This window comes from Mesitornis unicolor, unplaced genomic scaffold (genome assembly GCF_000695765.1).
Source record: "Mesitornis unicolor isolate BGI_N332 unplaced genomic scaffold, ASM69576v1 scaffold16181, whole genome shotgun sequence".
In the NCBI taxonomy this organism is placed as follows: domain Eukaryota; kingdom Metazoa; phylum Chordata; class Aves; order Mesitornithiformes; family Mesitornithidae; genus Mesitornis; species Mesitornis unicolor.
The window spans coordinates 76,821-96,025 of NW_010164618.1; positions in this window are offsets into that span (position 1 = coordinate 76,821).

The following is a 19,205-nucleotide window of genomic DNA, read 5'->3' on the forward strand; positions in this document are numbered from 1 at the left end:
TAGCGGTGCACAGAAATAAAGCCCCCCTCTCCTCTCCTGTCCTGTCCAAGAAATGTCTGTCTGGGGCCAGCAGAATTTAACAGGTTCAAGAGAAGCTGAGTGAAAGTGTTTGGTACCTCTGTCAGATTTATTGCTTTATTCATTATTTATGCAGACGGCAGATGCAATACAGATTTAGGGACTGACTACAGTAAATAAATGGCTGACACGGCCCAGCCAGATGCATTAAACTCTTCAGCTCTTCACTGCCATTGCACTAATATGCTAATTTTGGCTCCCAACCCCAGTACTCAGATACTGGTATTAGAAGTAGCACCCACTCAAAGCTAATGATTCTGTTGTGGATGACAGCAGCAAAGCTGAGAGAGAATGGTGCCCTCAGCCTGGAATGCTCTTCCTCCAGCATCCATAAAGTGACAGGTACTGTATGGAAAATCTTTTGCTTAAGAAATGGAGAGATCCCCCGGGGCTAGTGTAAAACTCAGAGCTCCCAGTACCTCTGGGAGCATTAGTGATCAGTGAGCCTTAATGAGTGACTTCTAAGCTGTATACCACGACTGCAGGAGCTCGGCTGTGGCTGAGGCCTTCTGTCAAGGTAGAACCACATGAGGCAACCTGTGAGGCCCCATTAGTTGTGGGAGGAGATAACGAGAGCTGCACCCTCCCCTCGGTCCTGGCTGCTCTGAGGGGTGAGGAGCAAAGCTCCTCAGAGAAAAGAGGAGAGCTCCATGCCTGAGGTTTAGTTGTTCAGCTCCATCCTTGGAGGCAAGACAGAGGAGGCTGTGACTGGCAGGAATGAGTGACCTGTGGCAAAAGCTTTATGTTAGGGAAAAGAGGAGTTAGAGAAGGCTGGGGTGGGCCTGGTGGTGAGCTGGCAAGGGAAGGGCCTTACTGCTCTGCGCTTGCTTGGTTGTCTTATATTTGGCTGTGAGAAGAAATCGTCTGGCTGGGCAGCCTAATGCAAGAATGCTTGGGAAAGCTTTGCTCCTCTTGGTTCCCTTCTGTTGATGAGCTTGGCTTTCTGGAAGGCTGGCTGCCATTTTGATTTTTGCAGCTGGAGGATGACTTGCTTCCTTGTATAAGCATATTTTCAGGTGCTGTCCTCAGGGTGGCTCTGCTCCCTGCAGGTGCTGAGGGCTTGGGGTGCTTCAGTCCTGGTGTTAGTGGTGGCAGCTTTAGTGACATCCAGCTGTATAGGTAAGCAGTTTCCGCCATCGCAGCAGTGCGTTTCCTTGGCTCTGTTGCTACTGGTGGCTTTCCTCCTCTCAGGCTTTTGTGATGAAGAAAGCATGTGGGAGTGTGAGAGAAGATGGTACTGCATGGTTCTGGGGGAAGGGGATGGTGGAGGGTTGCAATCCTTTATGTTTTAAGCAAAAGGAAAACCAAGCAGAAAAGGGTCCTTTTTTACGATGATAACACATTTTCTTCCTGTTGGTGTTGATGTATTTCATACATCTGTCTTGGTCAAAACAGAACTTTGATAATAGACGTGAGGAGAAAGCACCAGCTGAGGTTTGCTCTGCTTGTATAAAACAGTTGCTAAACGTTCAATGATGATACAGCCTCTTGGCAAAATTTAAATAAGATCTTACTGTCTATGGTTATAGGAAATTTATCACATTTTATTTCTTGTTTGTCAACATTGATTGCATCATCAGGCTCCTGGGTGTGTAGAAGTGATGGGTTTGAGGGAGAGCAGCACCCATTGTCTCTGCTTGCCCTTGGTGCAAACACTTGACCCCATGGGACGAGAGCTTCCTGGGGTGCTGTGGCAGGGCAGGAGACAGGTGGAGGTGCCATGCTCTGGATGAGACCTGTTGTGGGCTCTTCTGCTGTCTGCATTTACTAAGTGTCCTGTGGCACTGTAGAGTCATTAACCCTAATGTCCTAGCTAAACTCCAGCCTGCCAAATTACATTCTGCCCATGAAGCAGTATATTCCCAATGAAGATTCAAGTGTGGAAATTATTATTCTCCTCTTCTCCTAAACAGTGTTATACGAAGGATGGTTTAGTGCTGAAGATGGAACCTTTTATTCAGAAACCTAAGTCTGGATTTAGGGATGTAACAACAGGGAGCCTTCAAAGCAATGCCCAGGCTCTTGAGCAGATCCAGGCTGCAGAATGTGGTTCTTTTTCTCTTCTGTAAATTTTTCACATTCCTTTATTAATAACAAAAAACCTCTTAAAATCTGTTTAAGCTCATTACTTGCAGCAGATAAAAATACGTCACACAAAAAGGAAACAGATGGTCCTGAATGTTAAAGATCTGTTTGAGATGTATTTTCAGCCCACTGTCTGGAACTTGTCTTGAGTTGTAAAGGAATCAAAGTTTAATTATGAGCTCTGCAATGCTAATGCTGTGTAACCAGGGCATTCTCGCATGTTGGCCTCCTTGGATATCAATGTAACTATTTACTTATGGTCTCCATATCCTTGCTAAAGGAAAATATTTATGCATTTGTTGGAAGGAGAACAACTCTGGGGTTGGGGGCTTCCCATCTGGGACTAAATTGTTCCTACCTTAGAGTTGAGAAGTTTTGCTGTTAAGCTGGAGTAGACTGAAGATTTGCATTATCTAGGCTGACCTGGCATCCTGTCCATGGATATGGTGCATGTGGATGGTTCCTACTGGTCTCACATTTACACTTCAGAGAGGAAGCTGGGTCGTGGTGCAAAGAGCCTCAGACTGCAGCTACAACCTGTGTGTACAGTACTGTAGCCTGCAGTGTCTGAGTATTTTTCATTTCTCTGAACTTAAAGCTGTACTTGGGAAAGCACAGGCTTTAAGCAGAAGCAATGGTTATGGGTTTTTTCCTCGAGGACACCTCAGGAGGTTAATTCGATCTGTGTTACTCAGACTCCACAGCTCCTGCTGGTACATCATCTGGCTTTCATAGTCAGTTCTGCTTCCAGCCGAAACACAATATCGTGCTTTAAAAAAAAATAAATAAAAAAAATCCCACAGCTGCTGTCATGTAGATGTTGTGCTCTTAGATGACCCATGGACATGCTTTCTGCCAGGTAGATACGACCACCCAAAATGAATGAGTGGAAGAGGAAAACCCAAAGCCAGAGTCCATGCTGAGCCCAAGCAGAGGAATATTATTCTATATCTTAGAAGAATACTACTACTACTACTGAGTTGTCACCAAATTATTTTGGTCAGGAGAGAATTCACGAGCCTGACTCTGACTGTTTTGTGACACACTTAAGGTTCATAATTGGCAGGTGGGATGTGTGAGTAACGATGCTGCTCCTTACAGCCAGGCTGTCTAATGCTTGTACTGTTGGATTACTTGGGACCTCTGATGCTTTTCTACCTGGTTGAATGTTGGACATCTTTGTGGTGGGATAACATGCATCTGAAATGCAGCTCTAAAGGGATAATTTCAGGAATTACAGACTGTTGAATTTATATTTGCATAACATCAGTGAATACCAGACTGGTAGTCAAACACCTATAAGTAAATTTAAAAAACCTGTTGAGTAAAGGGGTTTTATTTAAAAATTAATGACTTACATGTAGGATTTTTATGTAATGTATTTTTGCAGAAATCTTATTTTTGCCTCAAATCTAGGACTTGTTTTTTCTCACTTCCTCCCCTCACCCTTTCACAGAAATGTTCGAATGGCTGTAAAAAGTGAGGGTTTATGGAGGAGGCATTCTCCGCTTCTTTCTAATAAAATTATGGAGAAAGAAAAGGTCAAGTAAGGTTTTACTTCTCAGATTTTCTATCAGTTTTTATCCTGTACTTTAACTGAAAAAATAATGAATACTGAAAGGTATTTTTTAAAATAATCAAACTGAAAACTTCTGTTTCCTACAAGTAATTCAAAATTTTCTCTCAAAAAATGGTGAGTGACAGGTTTCTGCCCTTGAAAATACTCCACGTTCCCCACCCTGTGTCCTTCTCCCCTGGTCCAGCCAGCTCTGGTGTCATGCCCAAGTTGAATCAGTGAGGAGATGTCTCAAGGTTACTCTTTAGCAGAGGAATGTTTCTGGATTTTTTTTTCCTTCATTCCTGTTAGTTTGTTTTTGTTTGGGACATAGAAATCTCTGTTATTGCAAAATAAGCTAGCACATCCTGCTTTATCCTCAAGGAAAAGAAAATCCAAACAAGCTGGGTAGTATTAAATGTCTGCCTAGCTGAGACCTTGTGCTCTCATGTGTCTGCTCAGGGCTGAGGTCCAGCAGGTTCCTTGGTGCATCATCCCACTCACTGGGGGTCTGGTCTGGCTCTCTGCAAAGACACCAGCATTACTCATATGACTATATTCTTTTTGGTTCATGGGCTGACTTCCCAGTTAGGCTGTTTAAGGGGTTTTAATGATTCAGTCTCTGTGCCTGGCTGGGGGGATTATAAAGCCTCTTGCACCCTCAGCCCATAAGCTGCTCCAGCTGCCCCAGTGCAAGGGGTGGTGATGTGATGCTGTGAGGAGTTTAGCCAGAGCCCTCGGTGGTGTCTGGTGTTAGTGCATGCTCCCTTTCCAGGGATCAGACATGTTTTTTTCAGAGGTTTTGTTCTCAAAACCACACCTGATTTTATTATTCCATGTGCAGCAAGGGCACTCCTCTGCATAGCCATTTCATAGCTCTAATAATGTTGCCCTCTATTAATTTTCAACTAAGCATAAAATGTGACCTCAGAAGGAGCCTAAACTTCTGACGACAGCCACTGCTTGCCCCACAGGTATACAAACAGTGGGACTGAGGCTCTGCCACCCCATGGTGCAGCCCTGCTGAGAGGGCGAGGGTGCTGGAGGGTGCTTGCAACACTGCCTGGGAAGCAAGAGGGGAGCAGCTCCTCCTCCTCCATGTGCTCTTCAAACCCCTGTGCCATATGCAGGCTATTGCCCCCAGTTCATGTATCACCCCTGCATGCGTGTGCAGTCCGGGGCCATCAGTTGGGTAATCCTCACCTTTTCTTCTGGTTACTGTGAGATCTGATTGTTGGTGATTATCTCCTGTTAGGAAATACTTGTCAAGTTAACTCCAGGGACCAGACTGATATTTTTTTTTTGGCCGTAGAAGCTTTGATCTTGTGTGCCACACTGAGCACACAAGCCCTGCCCAGCCAGATGACATGGGGTGCATGGTCACCAGCCCTACCTGCTCTCTGGGCACCGAGTTGCTCACCCAAACGTTAAGCTCTGAGTGTGCACCTTGGCACAGTGCACGTGCATTAACCTGTGTGCTAATGGGGACTTGCGATTGAGCTGACAGATAACAAGTACTTGCAAAAAACTTGCCATCTGTTGTCTGAGGAGGAGGCTCGGGCTCCATTGGGATCCTGGAGCATGAGCTCAGGGGGATCTGAGCTGCTGTCAAGTGCCTGCCCAGGCAAATAAAGCCACTGGAGGCAGCACATTGGCGCCAGAGTTTCTTTGAGCTAAATCAGGTTTGACAGTCTGGAACGATACCATCATCTGATGCCTAGTTTTCAGCTTGGCTATTTCTTTATCAGAGATTTTTTTTTTTGTGAGAAAGTAATAAATTAGAAATTCTTCTGATTTGTTTTAGTTTAGAGAGTGAAAAGTGTACAGGAATAAATTTTATTCCTTTCAACTTATCTACAACTTTTTTTGTTCAGTGGAAACACCTTTCTCCTTGTAACAGCTTCCCATGGGTCTATGTGGACGCTGTGGTCCACATGGAATTCTTCCATGGCAGTGCACAGAGCATCAGCCTGTAACGTGCTCTGTGTGCTTGCATTCTGCTGCGTTATAAAAGACCTGCTTATTGCTTCATGCCTGAAGCACGGGTGGCTGATACATTGATGCTGTGGCTACTTAATTTAAATAAGATCCATCCCATAGTGTACACTGGTAGGCTCACCATCTTATGAAGGAACTATAGCAATTATTATTCTTGGAGTCCTAGGTCCAAGTTCTTCAGTAGGGACCGGACACCAGTATAATTCAGAAAACAGGGAATGCACTGTGGACATTAAAATGCTTTCTCTTGTGCGAGACAGAAGGAGAATGACTCCTCTTTATGCAATTTCTTCTCCCTTGATCCCTTCCTTGCCACCCTGCCAACAGCAAGAAGATGATATGCAATATATACATTTAGGAAAATGGAAAATCTGCTGTTACACATGGTGGGATTTCTTTCAATGTGGTATCAAGTACATTTTCTTCAAGACATGAAGCTAAGCAATTTCTAAACCATGGGAAGAGCTTTAGATTCAGTCACCTTTGAGATACCAAGATGCTGTCCATCAATGTGCTCATACTTTGTGTGCGTACTGCTCTGTGTTACTGTGTATTTTGGTTTTGTCTACCTAGTCCTTACTCTAGGATGCAAGTGTTATCTTGCTTTGCAGGCAGTCCCAAGTGTCTGTATCGAGAATCCAGATGAAGTCCGTTTTCCTAAGTGCCCAGCTTTGCTGCCAGTGAGAGGCCTCCCTCTCTGTCTTTTGCTGTGAGTGCATTAATGAAAGGTATGTGCAGTATTGGTACTGCTGCAAACTTGAGCATCTGGTGTTGAATCGGGGAGTGTCGGTGCCTGAACAGCAATAAAGTGTCCTCCTCATACTGAATGCTTTTATTGTGGCCCTGCTGCTGTTTGTTCCTGTGTGGCAGTGTATGCTTCCAAATAGTCCTGCTGAAACCACTGCAGGGAGGGATGGCTCATCTCCAGAGAGATTTGTAGTGTGACGTTTGAAGGACGTTTTCTTCAAGGTGTGAAGTTAAACAGTTCTTACATTGCTGAGAGCCATAATAACATTCGGGTATCTACAGCAAACTGCAGTGTGAAGTCTCAGTCCAAGCAGCTTTTTAGCATTTTTAACAATTCTTGAATGTTATTTGTATTTTGACAGATTTTGCATCCCCCACCCATCCCCAACTTGTAATCTGAAAACCCACTTCAGACCTTCCCAGATGTAGATTAATGCACTAGGAATGGCATTTTGTAAAAATATAGAAAAATAACAAAAAAATTTTTTTTGCAAAATAAGATAAAGCTGCTCCATGCAAATACCACCAACCCTTTGCCTGGTGGGATTTGTTCTTGTATTTGGGCCTGTGAGCTAGGATCGTGCATAGCAGAGTTTCTCTACCAACCTTGTTGCAGGCAACTTTTTCCTAACATACAGCTTATTGTTCTCTAGATGTAATTAGACCAAGTGTTATGACAGTTGGTAGGATTACAGCACTTTGATAAATGACTTGTTTCTTAGAAGGGAAGGTTTGTGAAAACAACACCATTCATCTCATCTCTCGCTCATTTCCTCTGCCCAACTTCTCAAAAATGTGCACGTGGAGTTAGATATGTCCTCAAGGAGAGATTTTGGTGACTACTTCTCATTAGTTAATGTAGATCTTTCTGGCCATGCTGAAGCTTTAGAGCGATTGCAAGGTCGTTTGGAGTTGGCTGCTTTTCCAAGCTAAGCATGAGGGCCTTCCTGTGAAGTTCTGCAAGCTGGAGTTGTTAATTGATCTATTTTCTGAGTAATATGTGTGTCAGAGCTCAAGACAGTAGCTCTCCAGAGGCTTGAACAATGGTGACTATCCATTCCACTTCACAGAGTATTTTTTTATCTGAAATTGGGTTTTAGGCTTTCCTCTGTTGAGCTGTGTGACTGATCTTAAAAGCTTCTTGATATATTACCCAGGCCTATTAGATTTTGCTAGACCTCTCCATCACCAAGAATTGATTTCCCCCTCTTCCCCCCTTAATGCCTGAACTCAGAAGGCCCTTAGGACTTCTGGCTTAATTAAAAATTAAATTTACAGATCGTTTATCAAATCATCCCTTAAGCAGCCAGTAATAATGATCACCTCTGAGTGGTGTGTGTCACTGTCATTTTAATGTGCAGTGTTGTAAATAGTCATGTGTCCCCCCTGTGAACCCTGTGTGGAGCAAGCTGCCCTGTGCTGCTCTCTGTTTGTTTATGTGTATAATACAAAAATCGGTGTGTTTTGGATCCTGGGGATCTGTACCATGCTCCGTGTTTGGTCTGCCTGAGCATGCTGATTAGAGTCGTTCATGTCATTTTTTTTCTTCTTACCACAGAGAAGGCTGAAGTGAATTGTCCTGCACTGATGCAAGTTTCTGTTTGTTTTGAAAACTATTTTCATGTTGCCCTATTGTTTGCCCTACAATTTGAAGATTTTTTTTTTTCCTCACTAGGGTATTCAGTTTTCTAAAGCCCTTTTTCTTCCAGTTGAAAGGAAATTCACATTACCTGAAGGGAATAGGAAAAGCTGCCAATCCAAACTGGTACAAAAGGTTATTGCTGCGATGCTTCACAGTAAACACACAGCTGAGAGTCTGTTGGGTACTTCTGTGGTGGCAGAGTTCATTGCAAATAGGTCATCCAATGAACTGGGCACTTCTGAGAGTTCCCTGTAACTCTCTTAGGAGAATTCTCTATAAGCCAATCCACTAATGGCTTTGTCTGAAGTTTTTATTGCATAATTTGCCTGAACTGAATCTGTGAGGAGGAATCTGAAAGGGTTTTCTCTGATTATTTGCTATTCATGCTATGCAATTGATTGTATAAAGCATTTGCTATATCTGCTTTTTTATTTTCTGGGTTGACTGTACGTTTTGAAATGGAGAATTAACATTAACGAATGCTGAATGCTTTTGCTGATGCACAAGTCTCTGTCTTCATGCAACACAGGTATTTTTATGACGTTACTTTCAAGCATTTGAGCAATAGCACTTGGGTGACTGCAGCTCTGCTGAGCGTAGACACGTAGGCTTGTATGGATGAGATATCTGGAAGCCTTACCTCTATGTCTACATTCTTGTCAGAGAAGGGTTTTTCTTCCCTTTGCATATTTGCTCGTCCTCTCAATTCCATGTTCCACTTATTTTTATCTTTATAAAAGATAAAAGATACATATCTTATATTTTATATTTATATATATTTTATACTTATATATTTCCTGAGCCTCTTCTTCCATCATTCTAAAAGACATTTACCTTTAATAATTGCATTTACTCTAACTTTTGAGTTAAAGATGCCTTTACCTAACCCAACATCAGAAGTCCTATGTGAAGCCAGAAAAGGCTTGTGCTTGTTTCTTGATTTGGACAGCTCAGCCATTTGCACTGTTCCTCACAAGCATTTTAGGAAGCTGTCTGTGGGATGTCACACCTTTTGAGTTGTCACTGGGGGACCTGTGCCCAGCAGCCTCAGCTCTTCAGGTTAGAGTTGCGCTGTGTTGTTCTGATCACTTGCTCAAGCGTGCTGCTTTCTTGCCTCTCCAGGCATCGTTCTGTTCTACTTCCAGGTATATTTTTATTTGTTAAGCTCCTAAAAGAGAGGCTGATCAGAAGGCATTCTCGATGAGGATTTGGCCTAGAGATGCTTTGCCAGATCCTCTGCACTCAAGGTTGAATTTTGATGGGGATGAGCACTTAACAGCTCTGCAAGTGGTCCCTGAGCTGAAGCCCTGCAGTGATGGTGAAGAACAGGCTGACTGTTCAAAGCTCCTGTCTTTGAAGTCCTTTTTAGCAGAGTAGTACATAGTTTAATAATTGTTTTAGTTACTCCAGTGAAAGGCCCATGCACTGTAAGAAACATCACTAGAGAAAAATAAGTTAGCCCCAGCTGAGTTGCCAAACCATTAACATCAGCTACTGAAGTGACAGTGCCTGCTTGGGCCTGTGTGAAATAGCTGTTCAACTGGTGGTATCAAAGGAGTGGCTATTCTCCAAATTTGGGGAGGGGGTAGGAGGGAAAGGAGGAAATGCTGTCTAGAGTATTTCATAAAACAGTTGGGGATGCTTTAAAGCAGTGGCTTGAACCTACTGTGATTTGCAGAACCATAAAACCTTCCCAGTGGAAGTTTGGGGCCCTGCCCAAAACAGGGGTCTTTGCATCGCCACCTGGTGCAGGTCCCCTGGACACAGCTCAGAGAAAGTCCTCTCTGTCCACCCCAGCCAGTTTGAGCCATCCTCAGCTCCTGACCATGTTGCTGCTGGGGCAGATGTGGTGGGGCTGTCCTAGAGCCAGGAGTTGCTGAAGCTCCTCTGACAGATCATTCTGAGGGCAAACCAGCTGAGGAGTGATGGAGTAGCACAATGCCAAAAAAAGCGTTTGTGGTTCCTCTCTTAGAAGTGCTATTGCACTACAGCAGATGCAGGCAGAGCAGTGTCTTGGTGCACAGCCCCTGCAGTAATTTGGGGTTTAAGTAAGAGACAGGGTGCCATTAATCTTCTGCTGGTAATTAGTCATTTATTAGTTTCCTTTCAAGACATGCAGAGTAAACTGTTGCTGCTTCCAGCCACAGCAGTGTGGGAGTACTTGTCTAAACACATGCCACTGCCATACATGCGTTAGGTCCCTGATGAACGCATGGACAGGTCAGCTTTCAACAGGAGCACCATGTGCTTGGAGAGCACTTTGTGGCCAGATGGACAGGTTGGTCTAAACCCTTCTCCCCCTGTCAAATAGCATGATAGCTCTTGAAATGAAGGAACTGCTCTCCCCGAGTGTTATTCTGGAGTCTGCATGCATGTATGCCACATATGACCTCAGGATTCTCTCGCAACTTGGACTGTCATAACAGATAGAGTCAGTTTGAGGTATCTCTTGCATCATTGCTTTTGCCTGTTCTCTCCCTTTTCCTCACTTAAGGACACTAGTGCATGAGAAGTCCTCACTCCTGATCTCAGCTAACTCCAAGGAGTCATTAATTAATAGTTAAGGTTATTGAGATTGCAACTTAGTTGATGTGCTGTTGTTTGAACTTGATGCTTCCATGCGCGAAGGCAGGAGAGCAGTGTCCCTGCAGGCAGCTGGCTTGCCTAAGGCAGGCTGGGTATGACAGCAATCTTCACTTTTCTCACATGGCTCAGACCAGCAGTGCCCTTGGGTTTCCCTCTAGCATCTCACCAGGGATGCGTCTGTGTCATGTGGATGCCGTTTGTGGTGGCATCTGCCAACACCACCACACTGATCTGGTACAAGGACTTGGTGGAAGAAGAGTCCTGCTCTGGGCAGTCTGCCTATGCCCATGGCAGAGAGGCAAGGGACGCTGCTGGTCTTGCTTGTGTAGCCTTAAATAACAGCCTGTTTATCTGTGTTCTCCATTAGTGTGTTATTTCCCAGAGTTATGTTGTGTTTCAGAATAGCCCAGAAAGGTCTGATTGCCTGCAAAAGTGAAAAACGATAGATTGTAAGTGCTCTGAAGCTATCCTAAAGTAAATCTGTTCTATGTAACTGCAGAGGAGAATTACTGAATGTATCTAGAAATGATACCTGTGGGGCTTCTGTCTTACATTGGCTGAATGTTTCTGGGGCATCCTGGGACCAGTTCAGCCCCAAGGGCACATGTATAGCTAAAATGTCATTGTACCTTAGATGTCTGCTCTCTCACTGTGTTGTTTAGGATCCTAGTTCTAGACTATCTGATATGAGCTCACTGAAACTTTGAAATTTGACAAGGAAATCCCTGACTCATACAAGTTTCCCTGGGAGAAAGCTCTTTGAGGTGGGTGAGAAGAAGAATACTTGTGTGGGATCTGTCAAAACAGTGTTTTAATTGCTGATCTGTTATCATAAGGCATACTCAGATGCCAAACTAAAAAGAATTCCAAGTGAAAAGTAGCATTAATAAAAAAAAAACCACCAGGATTTTTTGCCATAATGCTTTTTTTCTCTCTCCTTCCACCTCTCCCTCCTCTTTCCTTGTGAAGTTCTGGTAAAGCCACTGGGATCTTGTCGAGTATTTAGGAAGAAAATGGTTCAGTTCTAATATTTTTTGACAGATCCATCACTGATCGTTCTCCTGCTCAACAGCTGGTTCTGCTCAAAGAGTCTATTTGAATTGCTTGTGCATGTTTGTAAATGATGGATTTAGACAATACCCAAAATAACTCTGCAGTCCTACTGCTTTGACTTAGTAACATTTTTCATTTGTTTGCATAGGCGTAAAGGATTATGCCAGGTACACAAGATGGGATGTGAGCTGTACCTTCCTTTAATGTGTATATAAGCTGCCATATAAGGTCATGGCAGGGCTGACTTTTCTATGGAGGGAACAGTTGGGACTTGCTGGGGTTAAGAGCAGTTTATACCTTATTGAGTGAGTGACTGAGTCTTCCAGTGCTGCTTTGAGGACTGGTTTTGAGCAGCTGTAGTCCAGGGCACTCACAATGTTCAGATACACCTGCCAGTGATGGATGCAATAGGTGTCATTGGGACAGAAATATAATGACCCAACTATCCAACTGAAATATTCTTCTTTTCTGCACATGTGGTACAAACGGGGCTTCTGGGTTTCAGGGCTGCTGGTTCAGCACCTGGGATTAGTTGGGTTTTCGTGGATGTCCCAGTGCTGAAGGAATGACATTGACTTTAAACCTTGTTCCTATTGCATGCATTCTTGGGCCCGTAACCCAGCTGTCAGGAGCATCTGGCTTGCACCAACTCAGTAGCAGAAGCAATGTGGCTTTTCCTCCCTTCCCCAAGTTGGGCAGCTCTGCTTTGTGCGTGTCCCTCCTGCCAAAGGGACAGCTGTAGTCCCCCTTGCTGGTTACAGACTGCAACCAGGGCAGAGCTCATTGCCTGTAGACATCTTGCAGAACACTGTGAGCACTTTGTAAGGTCTCCACAGCCTGTCCTCTGCTCAGGTGAGCCAGAAACACTGTGAGGTAAAGCAGCAAAGCAGCCAGTATGCTCTGTAGTGATAAAAAATGCAAAGAAATGAATGTACGTGTGTATGTATTTAACAAATAGAATTAAACCCTATTTTTCCCTCTGCCTTCAGCTGTTTCTCCCGTCAATCTGTGTGCCACTGGTCCCACTTGGAGACCTAGTTCCACTGATGCCACGTTGACTGTTTGTTCATACATATGAACATAAATGAGGTTGTTTGATCTGATTGTTTAAGAGGAAAACACTGAAGTAGCCCCTGTACCATACCGTGCCGTGCTGTTCTGTGTCCAGTGCACCTAGGATCTGCTGGAGCAAGATAAGCGGAGCAGCTCTTTCAAGCTCCCCAGCAGAGCTCAGATGGTCAGCTCGGGGGACTGCTTCACCAGCAGAAGTTTGTACTAATCCTGCTGAGCCTTGCGTCTTGCATCCAAGCTTGTTTTCTCTCTACTGACTTCAAGTAAATTGACTTCTACTCTCTTTCTCTCTTTCCTCAGGAAAAAAAAAAAGAGGAAAGAAAGGATAAGAGCTAGCTTGGGAACTGTTGCATATGTGAATGCCATTCTGAAGTAGAGTTTATCAGTTTTCCTTGGCAGATGCAGTTAGTCTGTGCAGCCCTGCTGTTTTGCCTGCTCGTACCAGGCTCACACACCAGCGCTCCCAACAGCCTCGTGAAGGTCCAACTCTGCGTCCTGTGCTGCTGCGGCCAAATCCTAATGTAGCAAATCGAGAAAGTGTCTCTTGCTTCCTCTGTTTCTGCTGAATGCTGCTATCAGCTTGGTTATTGCTCAGCCATGGTGATATTGCTGCTTGATTTATATGGCCTATCTCCTTCTTGCTCCTCTGCCGCTTGAGTACAGCCATTATAAAAGCCATCTGCAGCTTGTGCTTTTATTCCTTGGGTATCTAGGCTGGCAGATGGTATGGACGAAAAAAACCTGAGCCTTCCTCTGTCTTAATTAAGCAATAACACATCAACTTCCAATCACATTCTTCTTATCACCTCGTGATAGCACTTTCATAAAATCCCCGTTTCCATAGCTAAGCATGATAGATATTTCTCAGCCTTATGGCTTGTGTCTGAGAGGACTTTCTGTGCCACAAGCCCTAAAAGAATATTTCAAGAAATTACACACCTGTCCTTGCCTCCCAATTTCCAGTTTGCAGCAGCTCTGCTCAACCAGCCATTTGTTGCTGCTAAAATAAAACATTGACAGATTCTTGTGTTTGATAGTGACTGGAGCTAGCAACAGCCTGGCTGATGTGCTGGTGGCTGAATGGGCTGTTTGCCATCTTCTGTGCTCTCATTTCGTGTAGGTTTGAGTATCATTGCAATTCAGAAATCTCATTTTAGAGGTTTTATCTTGTCACAATAAAAAGAAATAATTTGATTCTGTTTGGTTAAGGGATTTTTTTTTCTTTTGACCTGCTGGTTTATTATCATTTCCTCATTTGGCCTAATTAAAGTGCTGTGTATAACAGCTTGTTAGTCTTAACTATGTTCCTGCATCGCTCCGGGTAGTGCATCTTCACTGATCGCTTTAGCAGCAAGATTGGCCCTGGGCAAATAATTTGTAGCAAATCACTTGACTGACTGAACATCGCCTCATTTTTTTGGTTTATGAGTAGTCTGTGGCAGATAGTTGTTCTCTTAAGCTTGTTTTTTGTAATGATTTCCCAACTAATTCCTGTGAATAATTTTTGGCTGGAGTTGCTCACTCATGGTTCCTTGTGACTTGGCATTTCCAGTTCAAGCTGCTCCAACTGGACCTGTAATTTGCATAAGATGCTTTCACTTTGTGCTTGAATCAGTATAACCAATTTAACAATATAAATTCCAAATTTTCTTGGGGATTCTAGATGTTTTAGTCAATCTTTCAGCTTTACTAAAGATTTGCTTTGTCACATTTAGAAGTTGAACAAAAATAATAGAAAGAAATTAATTAGAGAAAATATCTATGTTTCACCCCTGGCTATTTTGTGTTATATACTTTTTTTCAGTATTCTCTTGGTTCTAGTTCCCAGTCTTCCCATTGCCCTGTGAAAGGAGCTGGTTTTCTGTGACTCAAAGGGACACCCCACATCCAAAACCTGGGGAGCAGAAGTGACACTTACGTATTGATGTAGCAGGAGAGACCTGTGGCCCAGGGTAAACTCATCTGTCTTTAATCTGCAGCAAATGCTAAAATTTGCCTGCAAAGACTAGTAACTCTTTGGTTTTGCTTGGGTGTGAGCAGGCTGGGAGCAGATGAGTTTTGTGCTTGGTTCCCCCAAGCTGGCGAGGTGCTGGGGACTCTGTGGTTCAGCATAGTCATGCAGGGTCACATCCTGTGCTGGGTCACGTCCCGTGCTGGTTCACATCCAGCACTTGTGTCCCTGCAGCCTCCTAAGGTGCCTCCAGCGGCTCCATGCCCTCCAGGTTAGACTGTGCCTTACTTCCTGAAGGAGGCATTTACTGTGCAACGGGGGGTTAAGTTACTGCATAAATGAAAACGAAGTGCTTAGATCCCTTTGCACAGTGCTCTAATGGAAATATATGATGGCTATTTTCTGCTCTCCCTTCAAAAACTGATGTGTTTGTAAATTCGAAGCAAGCACTGACAGGTGACTAATTTATTTTTGTCAGCTTAGCAACAAAGGCTACCCTTTGCCACCATGTTCATTTGTTATGGCAGTGCGTTGGCTGACATTGAGATTCATTTGGATTTTTAATATATCTCAGTGATGCAGCACTGTAGCTATTCAGCTGCATTCCTCTTATTTTCTTCCAAAATAATTAATTTCTAATTTTTCCCCGTTATTTCCTTAATGTTTTACATCTGCGGACAGCCATTTACAATTTTCTAAGGTGGTATTGCTAGCCTAAAGCTGCAGTTTTGAGGCTCGTCAGATCATTGCTCACGTCTACCTCTTTTTTTACAACTCAAAATGCGAGGAGAAATGGGAGAGGAAGAGAAAGAATTTAATTTTTTTTTCTTTTTTTCCCTTTTCTGGAAGATGCAATGTGCCATTGCCAAGAATTATGAAGGCTGACGTGCCAAATGCATAAATATGTCAGTTAGTGAGCACTGTCAAAGTTAGTCAGTGCCTGGAGCTGTGACAACACCAAGTGCTGTGCTGGCTGCTCCAGGCTGGTGTGAACCTGGGCAGCGCAGGCAGCACAGAGCTCAGTGTGGGCAAACCCCACTCATCATCATCCCTTCTAGAGAGACCGGAGCTCCTATTGTTGTGGAGGGACATCTGGGGAACAAATCCAGCTCTGCTTTGAAACATAAAAGGGCTGGAAAAGTAATGGATGGACTTTTTGCATTTCCTGTGCATCTCCTGTGTAACCCACTGATCCCATTATATGAGTGACGACGATTCTCTTGACCTGCTCCCGCTGTCACCAGGAGCAGCAGGACTCACCAGGACCAGCCGATGCTCTGCTGATCAGTCTGGGACTGACTGAGCATTTGACCAGTGGTAGAGATGCCAGGATGGAACACAGGTGGTTCCCATGAGCCTTCTCACCACTCTGGGTTGGTAGTGGTCCAGGAACACATCGCCACCCAGAGCGAGCCACTCTTCTTGTTTACGCTGCTGTGAAACAACAGCTCCTCCTCCAGATGGGCTTTGTTACGCCAGTGACTGAACTGAGCTGTGCTGAATCTGGTCCAAAGCGTCCGGGGGTCCCTTGTGCTGGGAGAGGTGCCCTGCTTCCTGGTGCCTTTGTAGCACCTCGTGTGGCCAAAGATGCGTTCATCTCAGGTTTGACAGGGTCTCTCCTTAGGATTTCTTGTTGCTGTCTGGCAGGAGCTTTTGGTTGTAATGCAGAAAAAGCCAGAGGACTTGGCAGGCATCACTTTGTGCTTGTCTGTGTGCTATTTTCAGCTTGTAAATGTGAATAAGCATAGTAGCAGTCTTGGAGATTATTGGTTGAGATTTTTTTTTCTTGCACATTATTCTTCAGTAAAGCAGATATGGAAATGTCTTGGACAGTTCTGTGTGCTTTTACCTTTGTGTGTCAGTTTAAAGCTGCTGAAACTTTTTTTATTTTCAAAAATGTTGCTGGGAACTTCCCCTAAACATTAGCAGCGCTCACACTGAAACATATTTTTATAGCATGTTTCTAGACCCTTCAACAAAGCATTGGATAGTTCACGGATGGCGCCGTTGCAATTATCTGTCCTCCATACATTCCCCTTAGCTTTCAGACACAAACCCCGTGTTAACCATACATCATTGTTAGACTGACTTCATAGCACTAATTGACACAGAATGAGATTCAGAGCAGGAAACGGAGAGGCTTTTGCATTCAGTATGAAGAGACTGTGAATTAGTGTTACTGCTGTAAAGGTTAACTGAGATTGAAAACTGTTCTCTCGCTACTGTGTAAGCTGAATGTTTCCTTTTTTTGGGAAATAGCCATGATTGGCACCTGAAGAGCAGAAAGGATGCAAAGAGGAGAGTACTTCACCCTGAGGAAAACTTGTAGCAACATCTTACTGCTGTAAAGTGACTGGAGGTACTAAAGAATATGTACTGGTTGGATCAGATTAGACCCCTGTCCTACTGATGGGCTTTCTTTGTTCAAAGCAACATGCCTGCTCAATGTCTACCCAAAAAAGGTACAAGAGGCTGAATGTGCTAAGTGAGCTGTCTTTTGTCGTAGTTCAAGCGTAGCAGTCTTGATGATGTCTTATTATTTTATGGAGAACAATAACTATGTGAAAGCTTACCTGACATCAATTTTGATGAGCTTCAGCTGACGTGAGTGCAGGTATTACTTGGTGCTCTGTATGCCTCAGTAGGTCAAAAACTATCTTCTGAATAAGGTAGAGATACCGGAAAAGGTCTCTGGGACTGCATGTTTACGTCAGCCTTAAATAAAGTGATCATCTGAACTTCCTAGGCGTGAAACTCCTGAACTGAGAGGTTGTTATGGTTTAAGGGTTAACAGCCTGAAAGGGAAGGACAGGTGGTGTCTGTAGGACTCTGGGGGGTCAGAGATCAGTACTGTTCGCTCCCCTTTCCAGCCACAGTCTATAAAAAACCGAGGAGGCCCGAGGTTTTCGTGGGCTCTTCCTGGTTTCCTGGGCTGCTTCCTGTTGCATCTTGGGATGGCTGGGGCTACCTCCATGTGCTCGGCAGCATCCACCACCACCCGCTTCCCGGCACCACTGTGGTCCCTGGTGATGAGTCACAGTGGTCACAGCGGCCACGAGGCACTGTTTGGACACTTCCACTCGGGACTACTGGGATTGGGTTTTGTATATAGTTAAATATCCTTTGTCCCTTATTAATTCCCTTTTTCCTTTCCCCTGTTGTTTTCATTAAACTTGTTACAGTCTTAACTTCCAACCTTGTGTGAAGCATCTTTTTCTCTATTCCCTTTTTTTTAATCCTCCCCTGGGAGGGGTAGGGGACAATAGAGAGAAAATCCCGCTCCCTGGGCTTGCCCTGAGCCTTAAACAGAGACAGAGGTCTTCAAAAGACCCTGAGTCGTACTTGCATGCATGGAAGGCAACAAGTCAGTCCCATCTTGGTGAGCTGAAAGTCTGGCACATCTGAAGTCAAATCAGGGTAGGACTGAATGCCCAAGTGTATACGGGCAGAAAGTTTACTTCTGTTTCTTACCTTTAACCCACAGATTTGTATGACTGAAAGAAAAAGTTATAGAGCAAGTTTTGCCTTTCAGATATTTGTCTAAAGACTTTCTCAATTTTTTTGGCAATTTTCTTCTGATAAATATTTACTATAAACACTAGAAGTATCTATTAGGCAGTTGAAAATACTGAAAATACTAAATTTGGTGCAGAATGAGCAGATACTGAATGTTTGCTACTGCAAGCAAACCACAGCAGAATCATCACCTGCATTATGCAGATTTTCTGATGTATAACTTTGCAATCTTTCCCATTATAATATTAAAAGTATTGAAAACTAAGATTTATCCTTAGCAGCAGTCTACAACAGTCCAAATACATCAATTAAACAGTTAGCGGTACATATAAGAGCCCATAAAACAGTTACTCCTTGACAAAAAGTTCATTAAAACAAGCTCATATATATTAAATATCTTTTTCTTACCCGCTACTGTAGTGATGGCTCATCCAAACCAAACACACTGCCTGTGATTCAGTGACAAGGTGAATTTTCATATGGCATAAGGTGCTGTTTCTGGTGACATACACTCAGAGCCAGTAAATCCTGGTAGTATATCGCCTATTAGAATGCATGGAGATGCAGAAGGATGTCCAGCCACACTTTTTTGCTTACAAGGGTGTTCAGACAAAGCTTTAGAAAAGCTGAGTGGACAGTTCACTAATGACAATGTACTGTACAAGCTTATGAAAGCAGGGCAGTGCTGTGCAAATGGTTCATTAATTTCACTATAAATGAACCATAGAATAGAAAACTGACTATTGGTGACTAGAATAATGTGACTGGGATAAACACTCATACAAAAAACCCTTTTCCCTTTATATGAAAAAGGCATGTGCTTTATAAAGATCAGTGTAAGTGCTGCCTCACCCATGAACCTTTAGCTTTTTCCTTCTCCAGGCTCCTTGCTCATCTGTTGTCTGACGTGATGTAGCAGGACT